Below are 14,131 nucleotides of genomic sequence, written 5' to 3' on the forward strand. Positions count from 1 at the left end.
AAGTCACTGAAAACTGCTGCTTCTTGGGCCACTGTTCCCCAAAAATAAAGCTGAGGTTTAACTTGTTTAACGCACTGAACTTGTGACCAGATAAAAGCACAAGCTGCAAATCAAACCCTCTCATGGCCCATTGGCACTCAGAGAGGGATTTTGAGTTCAGCCCAGGCTCTGGGTTCCAGCCCCAGTACCCAAAGGCCGTGTCCTCTCTGATCTCTTAGAGCAGGACTTTGGTTTAGGGTCAAGTTAATTGAAACTGTAAAAGGAAGACCCCTGCACATGCCACTTAACTCCTTGCTTTGTATGTATTATATCTATAATAAGTATGTATATATGTATACATATATATACACACACAAGAGATTTAATATAAACCTGTGCAAAATATTTTTACTGAGATGCATTAGCATGAAGTTGCAGAGGACATTTACTACAAGTTTGCACTTATAGTAGGTTTTAAAGGGTAAAAGAAAATCAGGAGTCTGCAGGAGAGAAAATTAAGAGCTTTTGCTTTACTGGCAAATAAATAATTACAGGAGGTAGTGTGGGAGAAATTGAGATGGGCAGCTATGGTAGGGAGAGCAGCTGGAGCTCTGAGTGCTGCCGGGAGAAACAGTGGTTAGGCAGAGCTATAATGTAGTTTTCCCATTTTCAGAGCTTATGTTTTGTTGCTGACATCAGAGAAGCTTTTAGCATTGGTATAAAGAAGTATGGGTGTTCCTTCAAAATGAGAGGTTTACTCGAGCATGTTTTTAGGAAGTGTGTCCTATCCACTCGCTCTAACTCACTGCCCTGTCGGTGACAGCTGTCTCTGGGGAGCTCTGATGAACATCCCCAAAAGAAGGTTATGATGATTTGACACTTGGACCTGAAGATTTGTTTGCAAAGAGAACTTCTTTTTGATTTATAGTATTTTTTATTTTTTGAGTTTCCCTCTAGTCCTCCTATCTGCTATTACCACTTCTGTAATAGCCTTTTGTTTCCTGATCTGTAATTTAAATTGCCTCCCAACTTAAAAAAACCAGCATGATTCTTTTTCTCCCAGGCTGTTTTGGGGGGGAGCTTTTTTCCAACACTTGAATGCTTAAAAATCCTGGGAAAGAAATTTGTGAAGAGACCTCTATCAAAGAAGAAATTCTGCTTGTGTTTTCAGAGTCATTGTCAGGCAGAATGCAAGAGAGAATCAGCATGATGTTTATACGTGTTGTTTGCCATTATTATTTTGTGAGAAATGAGGAAAACCCAAAAAGTTGCAGTCTCTGTGGTTAGTTGAAGTTAACAGAGCTGCTGCGAGTCTGACTGCAGTGGAGAATGTGTAACAGATCCTCACACGTGACTGTGGGATGAGTCTATTTATGTCTCTGTAAACATGAAATTATGAAATGCACACTGTGGAGATGGGGCTGGTGAAGTCCTTGGCTGACCTGGTCAACTCTCATTCCGCTTGCACCTCTCTGGGGGTACAAAGCAAATTTAAACTTCCTGCAGAACATTGTTCTGCTGGAAGATACTTAGTGAAAGGGAAGTAGGTTCATGCAATAAAGCAAAGAAACCACCATGTGTGTTACCAGATAAGAGGGAAAACGATGTGAGTTTCTGTAATAATATCTTAGACACCTTGTGGGCATAAGAGCACTTCACAAAGACAGCATCTAGAAAAAAATCACCAAAAAATTTTTTTTCTTTTGTACGTTCCACATCTGAAATAAACAGATGTGTGGCTGAGACTTGGATCCTTTCTGCAAAATATAAAAAACGTGCAAATCTCAAGATTGCAAAAGAAGGAAAAAAAGACGTGAGAGAAATGGGCCGTGGAGCCTTTGCTTTTTACACTCATTAGATGGTACCGACGGTGACCTGCACAGTACAAGGCTGTGGTGGGGAAGGAGCTGGTCCTACCTTGAATCCTTGGCTGGAGCCTTCTGGGATCTAGCCCATTGCCAGGGGTGTGAGTGGGAGGGTGGCACTGGGCAGGAGCTTGCTGGGACAAGCAGCAGCCTGCCTGTGCAGGCACAGGAGTCCTGGCAGGTGGGAGGAGACCCAAAGCCTGCCCTGGGAACTGGGTGAAAAAGTCATGCAAGGAGGGAGAGCAAAACCCCATCCAACCTGGCCTTGAACAGGGATAGGGCAGCCAGAGCTTCTCTGGGCAACCTGTGCCAGGGCTTCCCCACCCTCACAGGGAAGAATTTCTCCCTAATACCTGCTCTCTGTCAGTGTGAAGCCGTTCCCCCTTATCCTGTCACTCCTTGTCCAAAGTCCCTCTCCAGCTCTCTTGGAACCCCTTTAGGCACTGGAAGTGGCTGTAAGTTCTCCCTGGAGCCTTCTTCGCTCCAGAATGAACAACCCCAGCTCTCAGCCTGTCTCCAGAGCAGAGATGCTCTAGCTCTCAGAGCATCTTTGTGGCCTCCCCTGGACTTGCTCCAAAAAATCTGTGTCCTTTTTATTTACTTCAGTTCTGATTTTTCTCACTCTGCAGAAGAGGCAATCGAACTCCCACCTCATTTTCAGCAAATGCTTGAGCACAGTCCTTTTAGAAACAGATGGTGCCCCTCCATTCACACACAACATCCCCCAAACTCCTGGAGCAGCATGTGCCTTCATCTCCCTTCTGTGTAATGCAGCCTATAAGGCATGTGTTGCAACCCTGCATCTGACCCCAGCGGCCTATGCTTCTGAATCTCCCTGGGGAATAATCTGTTCCCAGCCCTGACCTTTAGAAAGTTTGTGGGTTTTTTGAGCTAAGAGTGAAAAATCAGGTGGAGTGCAAAGAGCAAGCCTTCTAGCCCACAAGCCTTCTACAGCACTGGAAAGGTCCTCAGTGGAAAGCTGATGGGGAGGATTCAATGAGGAGCCCAGTTTGGCATGTTACTGCTTTACAAGAGCCAAAGAAAACCCTAAATCCCCAAATTCAGCTCATTCCCCCCTGCAAATGCAGTTATACCCCATATTGCCTGGCTGGGCAGCTCTGCCAGCAGTGAAGTGTTGGTGATTACTACAGAAATTTTGAGTAGAAATTACTTTTAAATGGTTTTCCTATGAGCTTTCTAAATGTGTACAAAGGACAGCATAGAAAAGCAGGAAGGCAAGAAAAATACTGTGTTAAAATTTCACGTCAGCTGGCTACTTGCTGTTAGGGAAAACCAGAAATTTATGCTCCAGTTTAAGCTTATCATGGTGTGCAACCCTCTTTTGGGGTACTTAGCAGAAATCATCCTAGTCGTAGTTGGGACATTCATTTTATTCCCACTGGCTTTCAAGTTAGTTCTTGTACTTTTCTTTGCCTTGGACACACAGAGTCACAGAACTGTTTAGGCTGGAAAAGCCCTCTAAAGGTCAAGTCCAACTATTCACACAAGTATTAATGTAAAGGCTGCTCTGTGCCCTGTGCATTCCTCCTACCCTTGAGATGAATCCCAGCCCAACTGGACCATGGCAAGAGTTTGCTGGAGCACTCAACACTACAGCTGCAGGAGGTGTGAGCCATGATTTGATTTATGTCCCACTGGGAAGTGCAGCATCAGATATTTAGGATAAGGTGCTGAATATAATTGGATCTTGACAACTATGGGGTTAGAAGGACAAATGCTGCCAAAAGTCTTAGTTTCTTTTCTTTATTGGTACTTATTCAGTCACAGAAGGACAGGAGGAGAATGATTCAGGTCTTGGTGCATAGGAAAAGCAGGATCTAGCCTTTCATTTTGCACCTTTAAACTCTCAAGGCTTGGTTTTGCTCATGCAAAATTTGTTCATCCCTTGCATGCTGCTGGTGCTGCATTTGCTGGTCAGGGGTGATGTATCTCTGAGTGACAGGGGGAATTCTAGCTTCAAAAGAGCTCCTTTGACTCAGATTTCAAGAAGATATAGTCAGGATCTGTGTAAGAGCTTCAATGAAGTGGATAATTTGGATGGCGGCCTCCTTTCCCCCATGAATTCTTGTAATTAGAGGTGTCTCATTAACCAACAGTTGTGTTTTCCACCTCATGGCAGTTTCTGGAAACTTGATATTTCCAGGTATTTCAGCTCTATCGTTTAGATACTTGTCTCTCCTTGCAGGCATTTGTATTTGAACAGTAGACAGCTTGTCAGTGAGATGTGGTTCATGTGAATGCTCCTCATAAAAACGATTACAAAAGCAAACAGAACGATCACTCCGGGTTCACCGAGGAATAGGAACAAACGAAGGCTTAACCAGCAATGAGTCAATGCAGAAATGAAGTGCCTATTTATTGGTAAATAAAGGCTGACTGCCATTCCCTGCTTTGAAGCCCACATGCCCCTGAGGGGTTTGGAAAGTGGTGATGCAAACTGATGAGTCACAGTTTAGAACAATAGTTTCTTCATGTCAAATGACTCAGGATAAAAGAAAACCGGGTTTTTCAAGAAGCTGATGAAATTACAAAAAAATTAAAAATAGTAAAACAATGGGACATCTTTAACCCTGTGCTGAAAGTACTGTATCTGTTTCTAAAGGGTAAGGTGGTAGGTGCCTGAGATCAGGTGATCAGGTTGTACCTGCTTTCAGCTCATTTTCTACTTCAGAGCATGCATGGGGATAACCAGAGCAAAGAACAATGAATACCATGTGTATGAGCATCATGTGTATAACAACATCTCACACAGCACTGAACTGTGGTCGTTTGTCTGCACCACACTTCCTGCCCTCTCCTCTTTGCCTAGTGTGAGGTAAAGGTTTGTCCTGCTGGGCAGAGGGCAGCATTGACCCTGTGAGGTCTGGTGGGATTCTCTGGAAGATGGGAGGTATCCCCTGCCATGGACCAAAGAGCCTCTTCATGAACTAAGGGCTCTGTTAGGGACAGTGCTATAAAAATAACATCTATATTATAGATGTGTTGTTATCTACAGCATTATCTATATTAGATATATCCCTGTTTCCTCCAGTGAAGATGGAATATGCTGCTCTGTAGTTTTCATGGCCCCACAAATAATCCATTTCAGGTGTTTTGTAGAGTATTATTGCAGAAATTATCACCTTAGAAATCTGAATGCAAATATGTACATTTTTTTAAGGATTTAATTACAACAGAAAAAATAGGTAAAGGGGAAGGCAAGCTACAGTCTGTCAATGAAAACACCATCATCAGATTATTCAGCAAGCCAAAAACCAAGCTTATTGCCCCTCCATATTACACGTATCACATGATGGGTAGCAAATTTCCCAATACCTTTCCTCAGTCCTTTGTGTCATGCACCTTGTTGGGTTTGTCTGAAGAAGGAGAAAGCTCGTGTCTTTCTGGGCCGCTGGCATCTCCCCACTGCCAAGGGTTTAATCCACAGCTCAGCTCTCCTTCCAGTCAGGCGTGCTCCCGGGAGGATTCCTGCTCTCACTGCTCTCCTTCCATCCATAGGTGGCAGCAGGCTTTAAAATCTTTAACCTCTCAACACCGATGTTTTTAAAGAGCTCAGGGAGTTGTGCAACGATCTCCAGAGCTACTGTGCACAGAGCTGGTGTAAGAGGAACGGATTATTTTCAAGGAATGAAACATCCTTTGCAGCTGTTTGCTGAATTGCTGAATTGTGAAGACAAACAGCACAAAGTCAAACTCGGGAGCAAGACGGGGCAAACAGGCACCTATTTGGGGCCAGCATACCCTTGCAAAGGGCAGCAATTTCATCAGATCAGCAGCTCAGGAAGAATAATGTGGTTAACAGCTTTCCCCTGCAAAAGTACGTGGATGCAAAAAGCTGTGATGTGGATTTTAGCAGCTCTGCTCTAATTTGCTTCTGTGTGCCTCTGCCTGCAGCTGGGGATCTCTCCTCTCTACTGTGGTGCTGCCTGACTGCTGTTTGGGTCGGCTGCAGGTGGCAGGGCCAGCTCTCCGTGCTGGGGACACGGGGACAGCAAGGGGCAGACTGGCTGCTCCTGCTCCAGCAGCACATGGACTATGATCAGCTCCATGGTGATGTTAACTCCAGCTCCAAAGGCTGCTCAGGATCTCCAGGGCCTGGGGTCTCCACTCTGATGCCTCCACCTGCCACAGCATCTCACTGGCTGCCCTGGGCTGGGCAGTGCTGTGAGCCAGCCCTCCTCCAGCCTCTGCACCCCAGCCGCTTCTGAGGATGGAGCAGATGGAGGAAGAAGGTCAGCATCACTGTCTCTACTCACATTAATTTTAGGTTGTGGGTCCCTGTGCTCAGCACACCCTGGGGACCGTGGTGCCACGTGCCAAGCACACTCCAGTAGCTGACTGTGGTTTGCCTTTTATTTCCATGCGTGTCGTGCCAGGCTCACACAAACACATCAGCTCATGTTGACAAGGACCAGCCAAAAGCCATGTGGGCTGGAGGCAGGGCTGGGAGGTCAGAGGGCTCCTTGGGAGGCAGAATGAGGCACAACTTGCTTGGAGGAGGCAATGAGTCACGGCCACCTCCCAGGGTGATTAACTGGGAAGTTGTTAAAACATGGAGGAAAAAAAGCTCATCAGCAGGTGCACTGGCCAAGGGTGAGGGAAACCCTCCACAGAAGTCTTCTGCAAAAGACTACTTCTGCAAAAATTAATCACTGCTTTAATTGAAGGAGATATTCTTTTCCACCTGCCCAGTAGCTGATGGGGTGTTGCTGGAACAGTGGTAATGACTCACTTGGAAACCACAAAGGTGACAGGAATTTTGACAGACAATCCTAAATAAAACCTTGCAAGCTTTACATGGTGCTTGTAAGATTAAATAATAATAAAATGGTAGTTACTGTAGTGCCTTTATGCACAGGGAGCTCTGTGACTTGGCCTGGAGGGAAGGCATCCAAAGGGGAAGAAGAAAGCCTGGGTTTGTGGATGGATGTCTTGGGACTGTGAGGGAGTAGGATCAGGCCTGGTGAGCAGAGGGGCTGGGAGGGGACATGGTTCCCTTGCTGCCTCCTCCAGCAGAGACAGGGCCCATCCAGCTCTCTGCTCATGCTGGAGTGGGTACTCTGCTCAGCTGAACCTCAGGGAAAGGCATCTTCCCCACATTTCTATCCTCAGCCTCATTTTCTGATTCTGTAGGGAAAAGTACATGCTGACTTAAGCTTAACTTTTCCCAATAACATGATTAAATACATGTTTTACACAGCTGGCTCACACAAGGCAAGGAGGTGATTCATGTGGGGATGCAATGCTGGTACCGGTGCTGGGATGTGGGGACTGAGGCTGCCACATTCCCTGGACAATCATTACCCCACACCACTGGCAAGGGGATGCCCACAGCCCCTGCTCCACTGCAGAGCTCTGAAGAGAAGCACGACCGCTTGTTTACAGCCATGAGCTGGCTCTGCAGGCAAAATTACCCCTATTTTGACACCTCTCAGAAGCACTGAGTGATGGCTCTTGGAGAGGAGCAGAAGCTCTGCTCAGGCTGCCATTGACAGTTCCAGATGACAGGAATATGAAGGCTTAATTATGATATAATTAAGTTGAAGTGATCATCTCATGTCTGTTTAGTGTCTAACATAAAATGATCTGGTGATCTCGGTCTAGTTTGCAGTGGCCTTTGGTTAGAAACCAGTAGCGTGGGGGTGGGAGTGGGTGCTGAAATCCTGGGGGGAAAAGGGGGTCAGGGAGAGGGGTCCTGCCTGGGCAGTGGAGGCTGCTCAGGAAACTGGGCTTCTGCAGTGTTCTGCCTGTATTTGGGTGGCTTTTTATTTTCCCTGCTTCAGGAACTTCCCAAAGAATGATTTCTGTGTCAGACAGCTGTGAGAACAGCAGTTCTTCGTCTGCTGTAGTATAAAATGCACATTTGTGCATAACACAGGCAGTGGCTGTCCTGTGCCTGGCCTGGGATGGGAAAGGGGCAAGCCCTCAGCCTGTATCACCCTTGCTGGTCCTGAGCACCCATAGCCCTCAGCCTGTATCACCCTTGCTGGTCCTGAGCACCCATCTGCCATGCTCCCAGTACCCAGGAACACCAGAAAAAAGAAAAATATTTTCAAGAAAACTACTATTCAAACCACCAGTGTATACACCAGCTTCTTGGTAGCTGCAAATATCATATTTCCTTGGAAGCAAAGTTCAGAGGATGGATCCTATCTAGGATGAGCACCTGCCACAGGACTGCAGGGAACCCCCTGTGCTGTGAGCACCCCAGGACTGAGCCTTGGTGGTGGCTGGTGCCACACAGAATAACACAGGATCAGAGAATATTCTGAGTTGGAAGAGACCCACACGTATCATCGAGTACAGCTCAGGACATGAGCAAACACTTCTCTCTCTTCCCATGTGGAATTGGATTTTTCAACCTTAAATTCTAGGAATATAGTTTTTCATCTATAGATGTTCAAGGTACCTTGACTATGTGTAGAAGAAAAACTGTATTTATAGAGCTATCTATCTATAGCTATCTATCTATATAGATTTTTGTATATAGGTATTTCAACATATTCATTATAGATGTGCCTGTAATATACATTTATAAGACTAAAAACCTTTTTAATTCCAGGCGAATGTGGATGATGGCATTGGTGGATTGCTCAGCTGTAATGCCTGAGTAGCTTCTGAGCCCCCGGGTGGGGGCTGAGTAAGGAGATGCTCTTTAACCCAACAGCTTCAGCACAGATTTGCTCTTTGGTGGTTGCTGGTGCCATTCAGCCTGGTTTGGTTGTTCTTCTCTCAGCACAAGCAGGGTACGAAATATTAGGACAGGTGTTAGGCCATGTTTGTTTTTTAAAGGCATTTCATGCTGGGGTTCACCTCTGCCTTGGGAAAACCCAGAGAGAAATTGCAGATGTGTGGGGAACATTTACAGTTTAAACATCACACTCAATAGGAACCTGTCCTGCTCAGGCTGGGCTCTGATCTAATATTCCCAGCCTCCATCTGTCCTGTTGCTCTGACACACCAAGGGCCTGCAATTCCAGAAGAAGTCCAGCCATTTCCCTCTGGCTCAAATAGTCCATGCCTTTATCCAAAAAGGATCTCCAAGTGCTTTTTGATTCTGAGCTGGGGATGCAGCAGCTTCTGGGCAGCTGAAAGGGGGGGCTCTGTCTCCATCAGGTGGATTCTGGTCCATCACTAAAAGCAAATGTAGCTTTTATTTATTTTCACAATTTCTTTGCGTTAACCACATGTGTACAGCCAAGCAGTGTTTGTACCTGACAAGAGCCCACGAATTTCAGCTTCTCTCCACCCTTCCCCTGTGGCTTTGCTGCAATGTTTGCTGCACTAGTGGTTCATGGGGAGCTCACTGAAAGTGCCAAAGCTGGGAGCCATGGCAGAGTTGTCCTTCCATGGGCACAGCAAGTGCCACTGCAGGCAGTAGGACGGTTTCCTCAGCTGCTCCTAGGCTATCCCAGGGGATGAAATCACTCTGCAGGCACTCAGTGTGATCCACGTGGCAGTTCAAACCAGCCCAGTGGCACTGCGCTCCCAAAAGTGCTTTCCCCAGCACTGGGATGCCTGCCCGCAGTCAGCAGTGTCCAGACTGGAGCATGCACAACTGGGGTGTTCATCATCAGGATTTTGGCAGTGGCCTTGTTGGGGCCTCATATTCCTGCAGAAAAGAGCAATTCCCACGTGCTGCTACCACAAAAGCTGCTCCTCTGTGCACAGCCCTGTGTAACTCTGGGTCACCTCTGCTCCCTGTTCCAGAGGCTGCTCTGGGAGAGTTGGAGCGGGCTGGGGAAAACCCTGTCTGCAGCAGGCTGAGTGTTGCTCCTTTATGAAGTTTTCATTTATTTATGGATTTATTTTGCCAGGTCCAGCCTAGCTCCCACCCACCAGCTTGCTGGGTGGTGAGCCACCAGGACAGGCACACGGGGACAGCTCAGTGTCATTTGAAGGAGCAGTGATGGCTCTGGTGTGTTCTGCAGCATAGTCACCTGCCCATGGGGCTGGAGTGCCAATTTGCCATCAAAATAGACTTGAAAAGTCTTAAAATTATTGTGGTTACATCTTCTCACTGTTTACATCACTAAGTGCGCACAGTGCATAAGGAAGCTGATGATCCTCAGGCTGCAGTAGTGCTGAACATCCTGGCATGCCTCGGGGTCCATGTCCTTATCCCTGTCCCTGTCCCCGCTGCTGGGGTGGGAAGGTGCTCAGCAGGGCTGTGCTGCCAGTGCAGCAGTGAGGGGAAGCTCTCCTGGAGCAAAGCCCCTCTCCACTGCAGCAGACCCAACACAAACTGCTTGGAGAGCTGCGTCAGGGAGGGGGACATCAGCCCTGGTTTGTCTTCCTGAAGCCAGCTGGCCCAGATCGACCGCAAAAAACCCCCAGCGTTCCGAAAAGCAGCATCGTCTCGAGCAGAGCTGGTGGCTGTGAGGCGGCGGCGGGGGGAGGAAGGAAGGAAGAAGGGGCCGGGCGCTGCCGGGAAGCCAAATGCGCTGGGTTTGGCCGGCTCTCCCCGGCAGCCTGTGGGATCCTGCGGCTCAGGCTGACACCGGCTGCTGCTGCGGAGATGACTCATGTGTTTCGCAGCGAAGATGATGCTCTCGGTGCCGCCGAGTGATGCCTTCGCTTTCCTTCCCTCCCCAGGTGAAGGTGCCAAAAACCTTCCAGTACCTAAAGGGGCTGCAAGAATGCTGGAGAGGGACTTTTTACAAGGGCATGGAGTGACAGGAGAAATGGGAATGGCTTTAAGCTGAAGGAGGGTAGATTTATATTAGATATTAAAAGGAAATTCTTCCCTGTGAGGGTGGTGGGGCACTGGCACAGGTTTCCCATAGAAGCTTTATCTTCCCCATCCCTGGAAGTGTTCAAGGCCAGTTTGGATGGGGCTTGGAGCAACCTGGGGTAGTGAAAGGTGTCCCTGCCCATGGCAGGAGGTTGTAAATGAACTTTAAGGTTCCTTCCAACCCAGTCCAAACTGTGACTCTGTGAAAACTGCACTGAGGGCAGACGATGGCTATGGGGGATGGCAAAGCAGGGGTTGAGCTCTGCATGGGACCAGCAGCGCCACAGCTCCTCTTCTTCTTAGTCAGGAGAAATTAGGAAATTAGGAGGGAGGTATGTTCCCTGCTTTGATAATTTGGGGACATAATTACACATGCTGGAGTGGGAACTGGGCATCCCCGAGTGCTGCTGAGCTGCACTGAGCTGCGCCAGTGCTCAGCTGTGTGGAGCACTCAGGGAGTGGGATCAAAGCCAGCATATGAGCTGGGGGCCAGTGACGAGAGGAACAGAGCTGGGGCTGGGTCGGGGGCAGAGGTGTTTCAGTCCAGGCTTTTCTTTCAGTTTATGTTTGATCGTGAAACAAATTCGTCTGTGGAGGATCTGAGCCTGTCAGTCCTCTTGCTCCTATCGGGGCTAAGAGCACCCTAAAAGGGGCTGCAGCACCCATGGGAGGCCAGGCTTGGAAGCCGAGGTCTGACAGTCAGAGGTGCCAGGCAGCGAACCAGTGTCAGCCTGCCCACTGCCTTCGGCTCCCGGTGCGGGTACAAGCCTCCCCGGCTTTCGATGTTTCGCGTGTCGTTCGTTCCCCCACACCAAGAGTTCAGGGTTCTGGCTTTCAGTCTGGGGTGAGTCAAACTCTCAGAGCAAAATGTAACTGAAATTGCTGCCTGTGGCTGGCTTTCCACTTGGACCAGATCGCGGGAGCATCCTCAGGGGGGACAGCCCTGCTCTGTCATGTCCTACAGGGGGACACAGTCACAGCCCCACCCTCTGGGAAAGACAAAGAGGCACAAAATGAAGAGAAGGGAACGGGGATATTTTGTCAACAAAACCCCTGCTCCTGCTGCTTCCCTTCTGAGGGCTGCAGATGCTCATTCCAGCTGGGTTTAGCCTACGGCTGAGTCTGAAAGATGTTTCAGTTGCTGCAGCAAACAGACTCCTGGTTCTTTCCAGTCATTCAGCACTGAGCCAATTCCTTCCTTATTTACCCCATCAGTACAGCCCTTCAGGTCCACAAACCTTTCCCCCAAATACCTCCTTTCCAACAAACTTCTTTCATTGACACATTCACAGAAACCAAAAGGCAAAATGAGTTTGTATATGCATGACAATTTCAATTCTGCCAGCCCCCAGCATCACAGCTCTCCAGCAGCCAGCAAACACCACCCTCAGACTGGAAAATCAGCTGAAATGTGATTTTTGTGAGGGCCCCAGTGTGGTTCCTCTGGCTATCAGGCAGCACTGCCCTCAGCTTGGCCATCCCTGCCTTAGTGTAAGGTGATTCTGTTTGCTGAAGCAGCTGTTGTCCACTTAATTGTCAGGAGGTGGGAACCCTTAGCCAAAGACTTTATGAAACTATAAAAAAAAAACCAGTGAGCAGTCTCAAAAGCCAGTAATGGCATCCTATGTTCCCCCATTAGGAAGCAGAGAGTTATACTGAGTTTCAAATCTCAGGTCATGTTTTCCAACAGGCAGCTGAGAGCCAGGGGCAGCAGTGACATCTCCCTTGGTGTCAGGTGGGGCTGTTACTTCATCATCACTGAATATCCTCTAATGCTTGGGATGGAAAACACTGCAGATCCCTCTCAGGGGGGCTAGTGGGATGGTGGGAGGGAGCTGTGGTTGCTGGTGGAGTGAGGTCTGCACGGCAACTCTCAGCATACTCTCAGCTCTGGTTGTGTCAGTGCCACACCATGCCCTCGCCGCTCTCAGCCTGTGCCCCTGGAGCTCAGCTATTTATACTCCTTTATTTATACTCCTTCTTCCTCCTTGTGTGTTTGTATGAGCCAGTTTTGGACCTGTTGTGCACCACACACAGAGGACTGGGGAGATGCTCACAGGCTTCAGATCAGAGCAGTGACCTAAGTCCTCACAGCTCAGCAGACATCTGGCTCTTGCTCTGCCAATAAATGCGCCTTGTGGCTGACTGTGCCTTGGCATCCTTGTGATTCAGCCTAAAATATCAGCCATGGGTCCTTTTGCTACTAGAGGAGAGCTGGTGCCAAGCAGGTGATGCTGGTGACACAGGGATGTGTGTCCCTAACTTGCCTCTGGCCATACAGTGATGCTGCTTGGCCCTGTGCTGCTCTGGAGCTGCTCCCTGTATGGAGGATTTAAAAACCTGATTGGAACCAGCTCATTCCCCATGGCTCTCCAGAACATCCCTTCAGAGGGAGGCTGGACTGTGCCAGGTCTGTGTGCTGGTGTCTCTGTGTGTCAAGGACTCCTCTGTCCCCCAGCATGGCACCTGGCTCAAGCTGGCTTTGGGAATGCATGGCACAAGGGCTGGCATCCCTGCTGCTGTGCTTTATCCCCCAAACTTACTCATTTTAAAGCTGGAGCTTCAAAAATTGCTGATTTCCCTCTTTTAGAAATGCTTTATTTATCCTGCTTTCTTATTAAGGGCAGGAATTCATCCCCCGCCTGCCGGTCGCTCCGTGGAGTGTCAGTGTTATTTGTGGTATCCCATACAACAAACACCTATTTATAGCTGAGCATTCTTGGAAGGGGTTTTGGTACCTTGTTTTCTGCAGGGAATTTTCTCTCTTGCAGGGTACTGCATTCCAGCCTGCACAGGGAGATGTCTGGATGAAGGCAGAGCACGTGGCAGGTCCATTCCCACATGGATGGCTGGTGTCCTCAGCATCTCTCTCCTGAGAATAATCTTCCCAGGAATTATGGCTGCAGATGTATTATTTTGCTTTCTTGACCTGCCGTTTTTTTCCCTGGAAAGATTCCATTTCATTGATCCGACCATTTGGAGCTCATTGCAGGGCTGCTAATGACCAGGTGTAACAGCAGTATTTTAACCTCTGCATTTTCTCTTCATGCTCAGTGTCAGCATTATAAAGTACCACTTAAAATATAAGCACAGGCAGTCAATTACATTAATCTTTATTACATCTGAATGTACAGCAGCTACTCCTGAAGAAAAACACTGTGTCTGATACTCAGCAGAGTGGGTTTAGCTGGGAAACACCATCCCAGCACTTCAGGAAATGCCAAAATCCCACCACCTTGGGAAACTCCATCCCACCACTGCACAGACCAGCAGAGCTCAGACTCCCCAGGGCTCGTTTCTCAGGGCACCCACAGCGCAAACAACACCTCCAGCACCTGACTTCTGATTTTGGAAAGGAGTTGCATTCCTCTTACCTCCTATTTCCCCTATAACCTCTGCTGTTTGAATGATTTCTACCCGATGGCAGACAAGGTCCAGGATCTGTACCCATAGCACCCTCCCATGGATGAGGGATGATATGGGCAAAGCTGTGGGCTCACTCTGTCCCCCCAAAACTTGGCCAGGGGCTAAA

The sequence above is a fragment of the Corvus hawaiiensis genome, chromosome 15, assembly GCF_020740725.1.
Source record: "Corvus hawaiiensis isolate bCorHaw1 chromosome 15, bCorHaw1.pri.cur, whole genome shotgun sequence".
Lineage (NCBI taxonomy): Eukaryota > Metazoa > Chordata > Aves > Passeriformes > Corvidae > Corvus > Corvus hawaiiensis.